This window comes from Haemorhous mexicanus, chromosome 13 (assembly GCF_027477595.1).
Source record: "Haemorhous mexicanus isolate bHaeMex1 chromosome 13, bHaeMex1.pri, whole genome shotgun sequence".
NCBI lineage: Eukaryota > Metazoa > Chordata > Aves > Passeriformes > Fringillidae > Haemorhous > Haemorhous mexicanus.
Window position 1 is genome coordinate 13,561,528 of NC_082353.1, and position 16,354 is coordinate 13,577,881.

Sequence of the window (16,354 nt, forward strand, 5' to 3'; positions counted from 1 at the left end):
ATTCTTTTATCAACCTCATCTAATGCCATGTATCTGTGTTATTGTCTCACTTGAGCAGAGAACTTCAAAATCAGCCTCTCATAATTTAAATCCTCTGTTGCTGTAAAACGTGGGCAATGCTCCCTTTACCAAAGAGATCTAAAGAAAATTCAGCTCAGTGGAAAATGGCAAGTGTAGTGTTACTTCTTGGACTTTTCAGTAAAAGGCTGGAATGCTATTAAGCTCTTTCACATTTGCATGTGATATCTTATGAATTCAAGGCCAAATTTTTGGGGTGAGCAGAGGTTTGATGGTATTTCAAGTTTGTCTGTGATAGCATGAATGGGAGCATTAGGCTCAGCATCATAGAAGAAAAGTAGTACACCAAGTTAAGATCTGTAAAAGTAAATATCCATAAGCTCTTGTGATGTCTGACTTTAAATATTTAATTTTTTCTACTTTATAAAATAAACAAAACTTAGGGAAAATTTTTCCTATAACAGAGCTGAGAAAAGCATTCAGTATAGGGTTTCAATCTAATCACTGCAAAAACAATCTAATATAAGCTGTGAATGCTATTGGATTGTGGCACTAAGGGAGCCCTTCACTGGGCTATCTATGGAAGTCAAATAACTTTCTGGTTACTTTAGATTTAAAAATCCCAACTGGAGTGCAAGGTACTCTAGTAACTCCTTCAGTGAGAAAGCACTGTTTGAAAAATATGGGAAAATCATTCAACTTATGATGAAAGATTTTCAGGTGCAGTAATTGTATGCTAGAAGTGCAAAGATGTCTTTTAGTCATCATTCAGATCTATTTCTACCAGAAAAGCAACACAGGAATTGTTTTAAGATAACAGAAATGCTAAGTAGGATGTGGCAAACATAACTTGTATCTACCAGTATTGAATGGGGAAATGGAGATTAAAAGCTTTAAGCAGACTTTAAAACAAATAAATAAAACCTCGAAGTTTAAGAGATTCCTGAGGTCTAGAATGTGACTAACATACAAGGCCTGCAGTTGAGGGGTCAAGTAACATACTGGAAAACTTTAGACTGCACTGTTTGATGTCATTCAAGTGGAAAGTCTTAGGAACTGTTTTAAAGTTTAAATGAATTTTAATGGTCCAAATGAGAAAACACTTGGAAAAAAAATGCCATATTATTAACTCTTTACCTCCTGAATTCCAAACCAGTCCCATTGGCAGGATGCAAACCAGTATGAAAAGCCAAGGAGATTCTTCCAGAATCCTGAAATCTCTGAGGAAAGTTGTGTGGAGATGATGCTGGGCATTACAAAGTGCTGGCAGCTCTTCTGTTATCAGTGTCTTGCTGCTCTCAATAGAAGCCAGGTGACAAAAATTCTGTATTGAACATGCCCAGAGTTATTAAAGTTATTAAGAAAATGGGCTATTGGTTTCATTAAAAAAAAAAATCTCCACAAACCAAAAAACTCAATATATATGGTGGGAAGGGGAGGAGGGAAAGGACTTGGGGCCAACTTGAGAAAGGAAATTGGAACCATCAGTAAGCCTTACAGGGTCTGAAGGCTCTCTGTAGTGTGAGATATTAGGATCTATGGTGGAATCCAGGCTTTACACGTGTACCATAATTGCCTCTGACAATGCTGTACAAAGCAAGGGTTTTGAGGCTAGAAATCAATGAAAAGGCACAACAAATGCTGTGGCCTCCCTTGCTGCAATTAGATACAGGAGATTCAGATCATTTAAATTTCTGCTCATAAATTGCAGAACAGTCAGTTAGGAAGCTATAAAAGGTGGGAGCCAGTTTAAAGTGTTGTACATAATGGGTGAGATTCCAGAGCATGCTGCCCAGGAAAGACACTTTCAAGTGAACATAAAAATCCTTGGAGTGCTGCTCCCAACATACACAGCTGCAGCAGAGAAGGCAAACAGTGCTCCTGCCCCAGGACTGCAGAGTAAATAAGGGAGCTGCCATTCTTGTTATCTGCAGGTTAGAGCACGAGCACAGGCTCTGCTCAGTGTATCTGTGACAGGAAATAGCCACTCTCAATGGGACATGGGGGAGATGAATCCAGCTGGCACCATAAATCTGGGAGGTGTTAGTAGGTGTAAGGCAATTAGGATCCTTTTCACTGCAGAAAGGAGACAGTTTTATTACTTCTTTTAAAGTGTATTTCTTTCCTAAGTGATATAGGTGCCTGATTGGAAACCTTTTTACTTAAATACAAGAATGAGTGAGGGAATGTCATCTGAACAGGATAAGCAATCTGAGGTTTTGTGTCAGCTATTTTACACAAACATGATCCAAGCCGGCTGCATGATAGTTTCAAATAATTTAAAGTTGAGTTTGGTGTGTTCACCCCTAGTGCAGAGGGCAAATTCAGGCTTCAGTGGCAAATGGTTTTCTTGGTAGACGATAATTAACAGCTCCAAACAGTGCATTCCCTCTTCCCCTGCTAATCCTGGCCTCCAGCATATCTCACCTGCCAAATCCAGTGATAATCTTTTGGATGCAAGTGGCATCTCTTGGATTAAGTGCTCCTGGGTAGTGCATGGCTCTCCAGGCAGCCCAGAATGGTGGTGGAGGAGAAGGAGGGTGGGAAGGGGAAGGATGTGTACACCAGCTTTTGAAAAGACTGGCAGAGGTCCCATCTGCATTTAGCTTGGAAGAACTTGGTTTCCAAATTCAAACTCCCCTCCCTCACCTCTGCTGGCCCAAGATCTGATGAAATGGCCAAAGGAAAGTCGAAAGCTCTAATTAACAAGGCAGATGTGCTCTGAAGGACTGAGCTAGGCACCTCCTGTGCCAAGAGATGCCTTTCCTGGGGCTGTGTTGGTGTGTTTAGGTGTTTTTTGGTTGTTTTTCTTTTTTTTAAGCAAACTAGGTCCAGGCCCATTTGATGGACAGTTCTGCTAGAACCCTTTACTGTGTAAACTGGTACTCCTTCTTTGTTTAGTAACATGCTCATCTCCATGGTGTCTGAGACCTTTGTTCTGCTCTGGTAACTTTGTGTGCACTAACAGACACTCCTGCCATGGATTTTTCCATGACTTTTCCCAAAGGCCATTACCTATTTTCTTGTACCAGCTGTGGACTAAAGATTTTACTCCCACTCCCTGCCCTACACCCCAGCTGGAGGAGATGGTTTATTCAGTTTTCTCTCTTTCAGAACACTGCAAATTCCTCAATAAATGGGCTGTCACACTCATACAGCATACAACAAAGTGGTTTTTGTTCATATATCCAGACTACGAATGTATCACTATCTGCAAATTGTTTAAATTCTTCATGCCCTGCCTTTGGAAAGTCTATTTTAAGACTGTTTTATATAAAGTCTGTGCTATGGCTCTTAGTTTTTCCCCACCCTCTGTATTACAGCTTTACATGCAACCCAGATGCTGAACTATTATGGATATTTAGTCATATATCAGTGGAAGAGCAATTGAATGTGGGATGCTGAGGATTTTGTATTGCTGATTCTTGATCAGATTTTCCTGAGCCTAAGAATAAAAAGGATTTTTCCTACAATGCAAGAGCTTCAAGTTCTCCTGAATTTGAAAAAATGTTTCTTTTCTCATTCACATTGCTAGTAGTGATTTCAGTAATTGCACTCTGATGTTAACAGCACTTGTTCTTATTCTGTTGCCTATGGATTTCTGATCCTTACTGAACCATCCTAAACATTGATACAAACAATAATGAAGGGCACCTATCCCTCTGAGCATGCCTGTAGGTATTGGAGATGTAAGTGCTGTTAATGAGGTAGCTTGTGAAATGGAGAAAACTGAGTAATAGAAGAATGACACCAAACTCCCCTATAACTACAGGGAATCTCTGAGTGGAAAAATTCCAGAAGCCAGGGGTATCTGGCTTATGGTGGTTTTTTTTTTTTGAAGAAGAAGAAATGAGAAGTTGCACTTAGGAAATGGAAGATTCAGAATACAGTAATACAGACTTTGGGAAATGATCAAATGGAAACTTGTCTGCAACAAATTGCTTTAATGATCAGCATAAATGTGTTTTAATTTGGATTAATTACAGCCTGGGAAGACTTTGCTCCTAAATAAACTTCAGGAAAATGTCATCCATAATGAATATACTAAATAAACTTCAGTATAAATAAATGGGTCATGGCTCTCCTTCCCACTGAAGACTTGCTGTGTTTATAAAATGTACACAAAGCCCTGCATATATACTGTACCTTAAGGTATTTACGTAATGACAAAAGATCACTTTTTCATTTTCCAACCATCACCAAGGGATTGCAAAGCAATCAAACTTTAACAGCCAATTAATCTCTCTAGATGATGTTTGTGTAGCACTTAACCAGTTTCAGTAAATTAGATCCCTGTGGGCTGGGCTGTTACATTGATAGAAATGTTACTGCTAGCTGGAGGCATTCATTTACTAGTTTGTAAGAGCAGCAGTATTGAGAAATCCTGAGCATATGGAAACAAACTCTCTGCACCTTTTAAAAAGAAATGCTGTTTGTAAAGAATAGGAGGTTCTGGGACTCGCCCAGCATGGAGCCTCACTAAACTAAAGCAGTTTGTCAGTTCTCTTGGATTGGAGAGACTGCTGTTAAATTCCCTGTAAGAAACAGAGGAAATCCATTGGGAGGCAGCTGTGGCTAAAGAAAGATAATTCATTGCAATAGCATCCACTAAAGCAAACACTTAAAGGAGCAGGTTTGTTTAAAGTATTTCTCCTGTGCATGTAGGCAAAATTACACAGAAGCAGGTTTTGGAAAAAACCTCCAGGAGTGCACATTTTTTGGAATGTGTAAGATAAAAATCTATTGGAAAAATATCATCTTGGAATTGAGCTGGAAACTTTTTCCGTGTGTTGGTTCAAGGCATCTGTAGCAGCTCTCAGGCTCCCTGTGTGCCAGTTGAAGCCCACAAAGAGTTCCAAGGGGAGAGCTGCATGGCTGATGTTTGTGTACCCATGGCAATGCAGCTGCAATTGTGTGGTGCTGGGTTCTGTGTGTTCCTGTGTGTTCCTCAAGGATTTAATTACTTCATGATTGCTGCACTAGGTTAATGCTAGGCTTCCCTTGTCCATTATGGCTCCAGAGAAGAGTTCTGGGGACAAATGGATGAGTTCAGCTCTGCTCCTTGCTGTAGACAAATCCAGCTGGAAGCAAGGCAGATAAATGGCTCTTGCTTGCAGCTGCACTGGTGTTGCATTCAGGATGTAAACTGGGAGGAAGGACATGACTGCAAGTGTTTAATTAACAGTTTCTGATCCACAGAAATGTCAGGAGGGCTGTAGGGAGAAATTAATTCCTGGCAGGATGAAGGCATTTGGTAAAAGTCACAGTCTAGCTTGCCCTTGAAGCAGGTGTGTGGAGTTGGTGACATATGGCTGGCATCACATACTGAAGGCAGCACAGGGGATGTGGAAATTCTGTGTGTGGTTGGCTTTGTCTGATAAGGGTCAGCAAGCCTGTGATAAAAACTTGGTGTGACCTGGGAGGTGTCAGCCCAGGAGGGTCATGGCCGGTTGAAGTTGGTTTATATTTATTTTAATGGCTGGTGTATGTGCTCAATGTAACTGGATGCTTGCTTTGGAAAGGACAGGCTGCCCAAGCCCTACTCAAGCCTGCAGTGCTACTTTGCTTCCCAAAATTCATTTGCTACAAGGTGTGTGTGAGTATCTGAAGTCTATAAAAGCTGATCAGCATTCTACTGGTGTTTGCTGAGGAAAATCAGGGCTATGAGCCCCTGCTGAGAAAGGCAGCAAATAGGAGCTGACCTTTTGGATATGAATTTCTGCTTTGTTCCTTCTGCTAACTTACTTTGTCATGCAATGGCTCATGATGTGGCCTGACCATAGCAGGAAAAGGTTTAATTAGATTGTTAGACAGGTAGTTCATATAGTTGCAAGACCAAAGTGATGATAAAGGAGGTCTGACCTGTATCAGCAATGTTGCCATCCCTGAATTTGCTAATAATGGCCTGGAAACTGAGGAATGGTTCAGGTACCTTCAGAGGTCATCTGGCTCGAGCCCTTTTTCCTCTCTTATTTATAATTAACCCTTATTCTATTGACCTCTTGGAGGTGTTACTGTTCCAGTGCCTTTGGAGCCCTGCTCAGGACATCTAATTAATACAGGGGCATGATAAGATTTATCTACAGTTTAAGGTTTTCCCTTTGGCAACTGAAGAATACTGGGGAAATGCCAGGCATTGGTCCACTTAACACAGCAGCTTTCATAGCAGGAATGAGAGGGCTGTTAACCAGGGGAGCAGAAAGCAGCACAGACCACATGGATGCAGTAAAAGCAAATGTACAGGCTCTGTCTTCCAGCACTTCAGCAGGACTTACACTGCAAATGTGTATGTTTAGAAATTTTAGTTGGAAGCAAAATAGGAGTTTCACTCTACACTGTAACAATTGTGGGGTATGCAAGAGTGGACAAGAAGGTTTTTGAGTGTGGTTATAGTGCTCAAAACATAGTTTTCAACATAAGGAAGCCTGTAGTATAAATGTGCTATTCATTACAATTTTTCAGCAAAGATGTGGTCTGAATGGCTGGTAATGAAGTGCTTTTTAAATGCAATGATTTTCTTTGCTGTTTAGATGCACAATGCACAAGTTTGGATAGAGGGTCTCTTTTTTCTTTCTTTTTTTTTTTTTTTTTTTTTGTTGTGTGAGCAGAGAAATGACTTTGTGTCTATTGAGTAAAATTACAACTTCCTACAATGGCATGCTGAGAAAATAAATGTATCTAAGTGATACTTGGCTCTAGGGGTGAAATGAAAGAACAGAACTACAAGACTTTCTCCAGCCAAGTGAAGTTCTGACAAGGTCATATAACAAAAGCATAATAATATCACTCTGGGTTTCTAGTTATCATTTCAGTATGTGCTCTGACCAGTGAAAGCATTGCTAATTTTGTTTTCCACAGCTGTCCTCCATGTTATGAGTTTGTATTTCTGTATTGTTGGATCTTGCTCTCTTCCAGATATGCCTGGTTTTGGTTTCTCCCACAGTAATGAATAGTTTTGAGACTGTTAAAATAATTCTCTGAGTGTTTCTGCTCGAAGCAGTCAACAGAATATCTGTTTGCAATTTAATATCTGGACATAACTTCGAAAGGTTATACCGTGTATCTGCTAAATATCTTCACTCTGCAATGCAGGCAGGCAAATGCATTTGATTTTTTTTACACCATAGGTTATAATCAAGCACTGTCAAAACAGCAGTGAGTGGTGTAAAGATTCAAGAGGTGATGCTTCCTCCTGTGCAGACAGTAGACTTTGCCGGGCATGTTAATGGGGTGTGAAACTGCAGAGGGAAAGCCCTGTGGCAGACACCTCACTGACTCTTTGGGAGGTCGGTGGCTTGGGAGGCTGCCAGCCAGGAGAGCAAAGCTGACCCACTGCTTCAGTCACCTACGAGCCTCTTCCCACTGCTCCCCTCATCTTCATCCCTGCAATTCCCCCCCAACCCAAACCTCAGATTTATTAAATGTCATGACTTGTGGAAACCTTTAATAGGTGATTGTTACCCAAGGCAGGGCAGCTGGTGTCTCCTGGAAGAGATCAGACCTACAAAATCCAGGTATGCACTGCAGGATGCCTTAGGGACAACTCTGCTTAGGCTGAAGTTTGATCTGCAGGTCCAGTCCTGGAGCAATGGGCTGGTAATGTCAAACAACCTTTAGGCTATTCTCCTCAGTGCCTGAAGTAGAAAATAAATGGTGCACCAGGATTTGAAACATTTCATTTCCATTTTCTTTGGACTGGTATATTACAACACAGAGTCTTAGAGCTGATTCTCCCCTGAGCTGGATCTCAGATAACAATTGCTATGCTCCCACTGATGCCATTTAGATTTTGCCTTTTTTTCTATGTTCTCTATATTCTCACACATATATTCTCTGCAGCCTATTGTATTAGTGACTAGTTTACCCAGTACTTTTCCATGCCTGTCCTTAAGCAGAAAGACACAACAAATTCCAGAGCTCCAAGCTCCAGGAAGTACAAGCTCTGTGCTATCTTGGCTCTCCCTGGGAACCAAGGCTGAGAAGAACTCTTCCAGACACATTCTCATGGACAAAGTACAGCCTGTGCCAAGGGGGGCACTGCAGAGAGGGGGCTTGCCCTGTGGGGGAATTGCACCACCATTTGTCCCCCTTATTGGTGCTTTTTTATCAATTATGCTAATTTCCTACAACCTGTAAAAATGTTCTCACCCTGGGGGGGTGGGTAGGATTTTGTGGACGTCTTTCCACGATTGCCTCCTGAAGGCCTTCAAATAAAGATCCCCTTTTATATTGCCTCCTTACTAAAACTATCTCGAGTTTCATATCCAGGTTGGGGAAAAGGCAGCAACACTCTGCTCCTTTTCTTTATTAGAGAGCAGAGCATTCAATTCAGTGTCAGTTGAGTTCTGGTGGGGTATGTGCTTCCTTCATGGTCAGGGCTCTTACACCAGTGGACACAGGCTTTGGTCTCTGTCTGCAATAACTTTGTGATACGAAGGCCTGGAGAAAGGCTGTGATTACCATGCCCAAAGACAGTCTCACAGAAAAGTGCTGGATTAAAACAAAAGGTTTGGTGTTGTACTAGAGCTGTGGAGGGGAGAGCACAGCTGCCTGTATCAAGAGCTTGTGAGGTTGGGAGGCCATGTCTCCTTTTTGGTGAAAAATACTTGACAGTTTCTGGCAGAAATTCTTGGGTTTAAGTTTCAAAGAATGAGGAAGCTCTTTGCATCAACTTACTTATAGGAAAAGCCTTCTACATTTAGGCCATATTATAGGGAAATATTGATTGTGTTACTCCTGGGCTGCATTTGTAAGCCTGGTCTTGATGAGACTTGCTTGAAAGTATGAAAACACAGGTTCCTCTTGGGTTGAATCTTCTGCCTAAGGCAGTGGAAGGAGTTAAAGTCACTTAAAAAAGTTCAGGTTTTTCTCATTCTCCTCCCTTCAGACTACATGGCATCTACAGAGGAGGGGAGTGAGAAAATACCCAACAGCCCTATGTTTTCTGGAATAAGAATTCTGCACTAGGAAAAAACACATTCAATCTCTTGTGCATGTATGTGTGAACAAGCAGCAGAATTCCATGCCCCTGGGACTGGCTGCCATCCAGAGGCTTGCTTACACTGCAAGGGGGAGCAGGTGGTGTCTTAGCACAATCTCCCATTTCAGACTGCAGGTTATCTCAGGGGCAGCTTTAGCTTCTAGCCAGGGCTCTGTGGGAGCTCTTGGCACACACCATCTGGTAGGAGCTCTGAATCAGCCTGGGCTGGTCCTGTCCTGGGCTGAGGTGGTGGTGGTGGTGAAAATACTGTACAATTCTTTTCTCACTGCTGTGTGCCACTTCAAATGACCTTTTGGCTGGGGGCTCTGAGGGATTTGCCCATAGCCATCTGGATCTGAGCTGGGTCTTCAGAGTTGTGCTTTGAAGAAGTGTTCCAGCACTGAGAAGTGTTTTAAAATCCAAAACTGTGCTGTCATACTTTATTCCCATCTAAATGGCTTTTTTAATCCAGTCTGAAAGAGTATCATATTTCTAGTCTCTTTCTGTGTTGATGGCATTTTCTATCAATAATTGTAATTTTTTTTTTTCTAGAATGTTCTTGTCCCCAGTGTTCTTTTGGGATTAGAAGTAAGCTGAATGCAGTTTAAAAAAGTGAAACAAAGCTTGGATTCCTCCATCCAAGTTTGTAGCGACAGACACACGAAGGTGTCTTAGATTTCATTCTCTTTTCCTTGGAGGATTGTTCCTCTGACTCATTTTTTCCTTTTTTGATGAACAGTGAGCTGACACTTCCACGGGCAGGTTCACAGGTTTCTTTTCTGAGTGGCAATAGCTGATCTAATAACTGTGTATCACAGTTGGATTGATTTCCCCACCATGCCTGCAGAGCATGGCTTTGAAGTTTCTGATGTTGAATTCCATCAGATAAGGCCTCCTGGTCTCAGGAAGAACCTTTGAGGACTGGCCAAGGAAACTTAGAAGTCACAAGTCGGGGAACAGAGTTATTTAGTATTTTGAGTTGTTGGCTTTTGCTGCATTGCTTTCATCTCTTCACACCTTTGGGTTATTAAAGGACTTGTTGAGAAGGAGTGGGGGGCAGACTAGATTAAACAGTGTTAGCTGTTCACTCCTCAGGGCCTCTAGGTGTGACTGTATTGGTGAAAAATGATAATTTTAGCTCCTAAGACCAGAGGAGGTTTGAGGATGTTGTAGTTTAGGGTTGTGTTCTAACCTCGCGTGGTACAGGGCTCAGGGGAGAGCAAATGGTCTTCCAGCTGGGAAAGAGGATGGGTCAAATGCCAGTATCTGGGCACTGACCCTCTTAGAAAAGTCTGACTTGCTCTACACAAGTGAAGAAAATAAAATCATTGCATAAGTCTAATGACTTCACTAGGTCTCACTGAAAATATAAGACAAAACAGCAAGAAGCTAAACATTGCTATTACTGCTAATATATTTTTAGAAGTTCTTAAATTTGTTGTGCTTTCTCATTGTTTGTGGTACCTTGCCAAGCCAGTGCCACGGGCTAAGATAGTCATTAGTATTCCTATTTATCTTCAGTAAAAATTAGTTACATTTGACAAAGCATGTGCACAGGACACATATAAACTCTGTCCTGGTGTTGGCAATTCTGTTGTTCATGCTTATTAACTTTACTGTAGCCTTAGGGCTCTCATGCTGACTCTGTTAAGGATAAAGCACTGTAACTCAGAGTACTCTTTATGTGCTAGGCCTTTAAACTTAGCTTTACAGATATTTCTCCTAGTTATACTGTGTTCTCCACCTTGCAGCAGTTCAAAGTGTTCAAACTATGTAACCAACACTCCCTCATTTCCTCCTTTTTCCCAGTCTTCCTCTCTTTCTTAAATTTTAATAAAGCAATGGGAAACAGATGAAAAAGGAAGAGTTCTTATACAAGGACACTGAGATTGGTAATGCCCATGTGTAAATTATTTCTGCAGCTCAGTCTAGGAGGGGGGAGGAAGACAAGTATTAGAAACAGGACAAATCTGTTATGGTGTATCACAGGTCCAGGAAGAGAAACTGGATCTGCTTCAGCTTCATTTCAGCAATGCTGGTCTTGGGAGCAAGTCCAAACTCAACCTTTGTTGAATGTATTTAGACAATTTGTGTTGATTCTAAAATGAAAGTGCATCAGCAACAGAAGTTTAATTAGTGCTTATTGGGGTCAGCTGAAAGGTGGAGAGATCCAGCACAACTCACCTTGCATGCAGGTTTGTGGGGACTGTGGAGCCAAGGGTTCAGTAAATATAAAAGCATCTTGCTGGGGTTATTGTGGCTCAGCTCTTGCAGGGGATTTCCAACATGCTGCTGTTGCACACAGTGCTGCTGCTTGCTCTGCATCAGCGGGGCACTGCCAGCAGGGCAAGGAAGGAGCATGGATGGGCAGCCAGGGAAAGACTTTGCTGGGCTGGGAGAGCAGGCCTGTGGTGTTAGGAGCAGAGGAAAAGGGATGTGGTGTTGAGGCCCTGATGGGGGAAGGTGAGATATGTCATCTGGGAAAGGAAGAGGTTGGAGCTTGAGGTTTGGGCAGACAGACCCAGAGCTGAATAGAAATAGCAGAGAAACAAAGGGCACTTCTGCTTCTCTGCTCAATTTATGGCCTTTAATCTAAGACCAGTTCTGTTTCCAGATCTGTCATACTTATCTCCAGACAACAACAGAAATAAAATATCACTGCAGCTGATGGACTTCATTTCCCACTGTTTGTATACTTATTAGAAAGTTTTAGGGAGTCTTTTATGGCCTATTACTTTAAAAGCTACCTGAATTTGCAGCACCCTGTGAATTATTGCATCTTATGGAAGCTGATGTCAGAATGTCTTAGTGAACAGATTTTGTGATACTCTGTGGGTATGCAGGTCTTGCTACTAGCACACTCCAGGACATTCAGCAACAGTGACTGAGGTGGAAACCTTTGTGACTTGAATATTCAACTTTGACTCGGCTAGCAGTTGTCATTTGAAGGATTAACAATAAAAAAATCAAAACAAAAATCATCATCAAAGCCACTTTTCCTCTTCCCCTGCCTTAAAAGGAATAATGCTTGGTAAGCCACCTTTGGAGGGGCAGACAGTGACTGGGACTCATGTCATCAGCTGATTTTTGAAAGCCCTGATTCCTAGCTCCTAAACTGGCAGGATCCTGAGTAAGTGAAATGCTGAACAAAAATGAAAATGTCTGTCAGAAATATTGCAGCTTCCCCCTGTAGGAGGATGTTTTAAATGTGAAACTTCTCCTTTAAACGTTCTGTGTGAAAGCTGTTTAAAAAAGAAAACGTTGAGGTAATATTGCTGTCTATTTTGATCGTTTTTTAACCTTTCAGCTCTTGGTATGCTGTTATCTGTGTGTGAGATCTGCTGGGATGGTGGAAGGCTGAACATGTGTCCATTTCTATGCATCTAAGGATTTAGTCACAGGCAGCATAGACAGCTATGTAAAATATATCCCGAGGAAAAGTACTACGGTGTAACTCCTCTCATGATGAAATTCTTTAAATAAAAATTTAAAATGTTTAGTTGAATCTTTCTGGTGATACTGAGCTCTGCACCTCTTTCCATGAACTCCAGAATCCTTTAATCTTTTGCATTTGCTGCATTTGCACCTACTTCAAAGCATTGCTGCAGGCGTTGGAAAGGATCCTGGCACTCGGTGGGAATAGGGCGGGGATGTGAAATTCTGTCATCACTTGGAAACTGCAGCCATCTCCGAAGTGCCAGTGTGATCTATCTTTACAAAAGGGCAGCAGCATTATGCAACTAATTTGGGAATGTAAGGAAACGTGTCAGTATTGGCTGTGGTTTTAGAATGTTGGGTTTTTTTAAACCCCACTCTTTATATTGAGCAGGAGTTGGCAATATAAGGAGAGAGCTGAACATAGTATGGTAATGGTTGCTGGGCATCTGTAAGGGTAAATGCTAATTGACCTTGTGGTTTTGAAGCCAGCTGTAAGATGATGAACCCTGGATGCAATCCAGCCACTGATGTGGGGGTCTGGTGGCACTGGAATGTAGCAGAGGGTACAGGAGATGAGCTGGAGAAGAGGGGGTGAAAGTGTTAATTTGAAGAGACAGGGCTGTGTTATTTTTAATAAAGAAGGTAGTCTGAGTTTTAGCTGTTATCACTTGTCTCTCAACTGGTATTTTAAGAAATAAAATCTACTTTAGGACATGTTGTTTTAGGTGGGCTGACTTAGCATGGTGGAAGCTGAGGGTGGTGATGCTTTACAAGAACCAGTCTTGTGCTCCTGACACCTGTGCCCCAAACTGTACCTCAAACCTCCTGCTGACTGCTGTGGGAATGATCAAACCTCTAATGAAAACATTTGTCCTCTTTCAAGACTGATAGATCTGTATGAATGCCCTCAAAAAACATGTAATTCACAGATATCTTGGTTTCATATTGCTTTATATTTGGAAAAAAGTTCAGTCATAAGTCTCAGTCATTAATGGCATCTGCTTACTCTGAGTTGTGCTTTAGCACATGCATCTGCTGCTTTGACTTGCAAAACTGCAAGTCATTTCATTCAAAGAATTTAATTCTAAGAAGCTGCAAGGCTTTTATGGTACTTAGATTATGTTTTATTTTAAAGGCCACATTAAGAGCATTCTACAATTAAGTTTCAAAAAGATTAGACACTATAATATTTTTGAAACTGCTGCTATGGTAAGGAACTGCAATTCTTGGGTTATAAAAGGTGACTAAACTGCTCCTAAAAGTGAAATCCAAGTGCACCATAGCTTTTTGTTTTGCAGTGCACTTAAGTGATGAATTCACATGATGCTGGGAACAGAAGGCAATTTCCAAGGCTGGAGAAATATATTTGGTTTTTTATATTCAATGAGTTTTCAAATAACCTGTACTGCCAAACTCTCAGTACAGCTGAATCAGGTGGAAGAATGTGTTTTGAGAAAAAATGCATTTTAAAATGATTGAACATCTAAGTTTTTACTGTATTACCACAGTAGTTCTGTTAGCCCTTAACATGGTGCTACATGTCCACTCTCCCAATTAACAAACACCCTAATGCCAGAGAGGAACAGAAATCTCCAAGTAGGAGCTGGGAGAAATATGGGTCATAATGTCCTGAAGTTGTGGTTTTAAATTGGAATGGCACATTCAATGATGGCAAAAATAACCTATATATCTCAAAATAATTTTCTCTAGAAATTTACCTCCAGTCTTTAATTGCTGTTGGAAAGGGAAGAACTAGGCTGCACTTTGATCTGTAGTTAATAAACTTGATCTTGGTTTACACTTCCTTCAGTTATGGAAGATCAAAGGAGAGTTAAAGCTGAGACCTTGGGTTCTGCATGTGTAATGTGATGTTATTTGTGTTTGGTGTTGGAGGTTTCCTCAAGGCAATAAGCAGGGAAGAGGTGGCTGCTGTGGAGTCTTTGTGATAACCACTCTGTTCATGGTAGAGATGCCCAAACAGAATATAATGTATTCATGCCTTATGAATTCTCTTATCCCAGTTAGTTGGCAAAGATCAAACAAAAAAACAACAAAAAACCTTGCAGAAAACCGACTTACATATTGCCCAATGTTTTATTTTTATAAAATCTCTCTATAGCTATTGTAAAATCAACAGACAACCTATAGCAGTTGCAGTCAAAAAATTGTACATCCTTTTCCAAAAAAAAGGAAAAATCATGACACAACATGGCCCATGCTGACATGAATTAATTTACATATAGTACTAGACATGGCATCATTCATGAGGAACACGTGTTCCTTCTAATTAATCTTGAATGCTGCACACACTCTGACTTGCCCAGGCAGGAACAGATTGAGAATTATTGTGCATTTGTACAGTAAGAGATCAGAACACCATATTCATTCCAGTCTTCTAGCTTTCTGCACAGATGCATTTTAAAAGTAATGTAATTGCAATATTAGTGTAGACTTTTTAATTGCATGATTAAAATAGGATTTTAATCAGCAAACTTTATTCCACAGGCATTCTGCTGGGTAACTATATACAACATAACCATGTTTTTGTTGCATGGCTGTATGAGACATGGAATTAGTAAGTGAAGGATTCTATAAGCAGCAATGAGGACATGGGGGAATCAGTGCATGCAAAAATTAAATTGAGTTCCTAGATGATTGATATATATATATATATGCACACACACATATATATCTACCATCCTCTAGTTTTTAACTCTACTTAGTGCATGCACATTGTCCTCAATTATTTTGGCTCTGCACACCCCATAGTTTAGGATTTTTTTAGCATCTGTTTGTTTCTTTAATAGTTGACATTTCCTGCACATATCACTTTGTCTGCAATGATGAGTTGGTTAGGAGATGGCTGCTGTACTACATTATTAGAGGAGAAGACTGGAAATACAATTTTACCACCCATTCATATCTGGTTTTTCCCTTTCTTTTTTAATTTCCCAGATTTCTGTACTTTGGTAAGAATTGTTTGCTTTCTTTCCTGCAAGCTGCAAAAGCTGATCTTGTTGGACTCTGAGCAGGGCATTGGAAGAATCCAAGGAACATCAGTGTTGTAGGATTTGCTGGTTTTACACTGTGCCAGCAAAACATGGCTTATGGTGGGCTCAGCAACCCCCAAGTAGGAAAGGTCTGGCTGTGAGACCCCCTGGGAACCCTGAGCACTGCAGGCACAAACCAAGGGGCCAACATCAAACCCTTGGCAAATATTCCAGCACAGATGCACAGAAAGGCTTCTTTTGGTGCCACTGCTGAGCTGGCAGAGGGGAACATCACCCAAAAATCAGCACCTCCTGCAGTGAGAGCTTCCTGCTGATCTGTGCTCAGCACATCCAAGAAGCAGAATTTAGTGTGGCCTCTTGTGGGCTAATGCCTCCATGTATTATCTGTCCATGAAAGTAAAAATGTTTCGAGGAAAGTAAAAAAATTCCCATTTTTCTTTGTCTCATGAGGCAATGTAGGAACAGCTGTTACAAGGACATGGAGAAATGTGGATCCTCTGGCTGAGAATAAAGGACTGGAACTTTGGGTTTTGCCAGTTCCAGCTTAATGAGTGGTTTTAAAGCAGAATTGTTCTGGAGAGGGGCTGATTATATAAAAATATATCTGGTAGGTTGGTTTGTTTTTGCTGTAAATTTGTAGTAGGAAAAAGAAATATTAGTACTCTAGGACTGCTGGGAGTCAAATTTTCTCTCTCTTGACTACCTTAGTAATTTGAACAAATGTCTGGCATTCCTGATTATTGGTGTAGCTAATTTGTCTTGTCTTTTTCATATTATTTTATTACTTTGTCTGATAAAGTGTATTCATGTATTTGAAAATAGTGACGTGTAGCTTTTTATAATTTACTTTTTAATGATGTTTTTTGCAGATTTACCTGGTGTTTAGGGCCAAGAAAAATAATTTTTC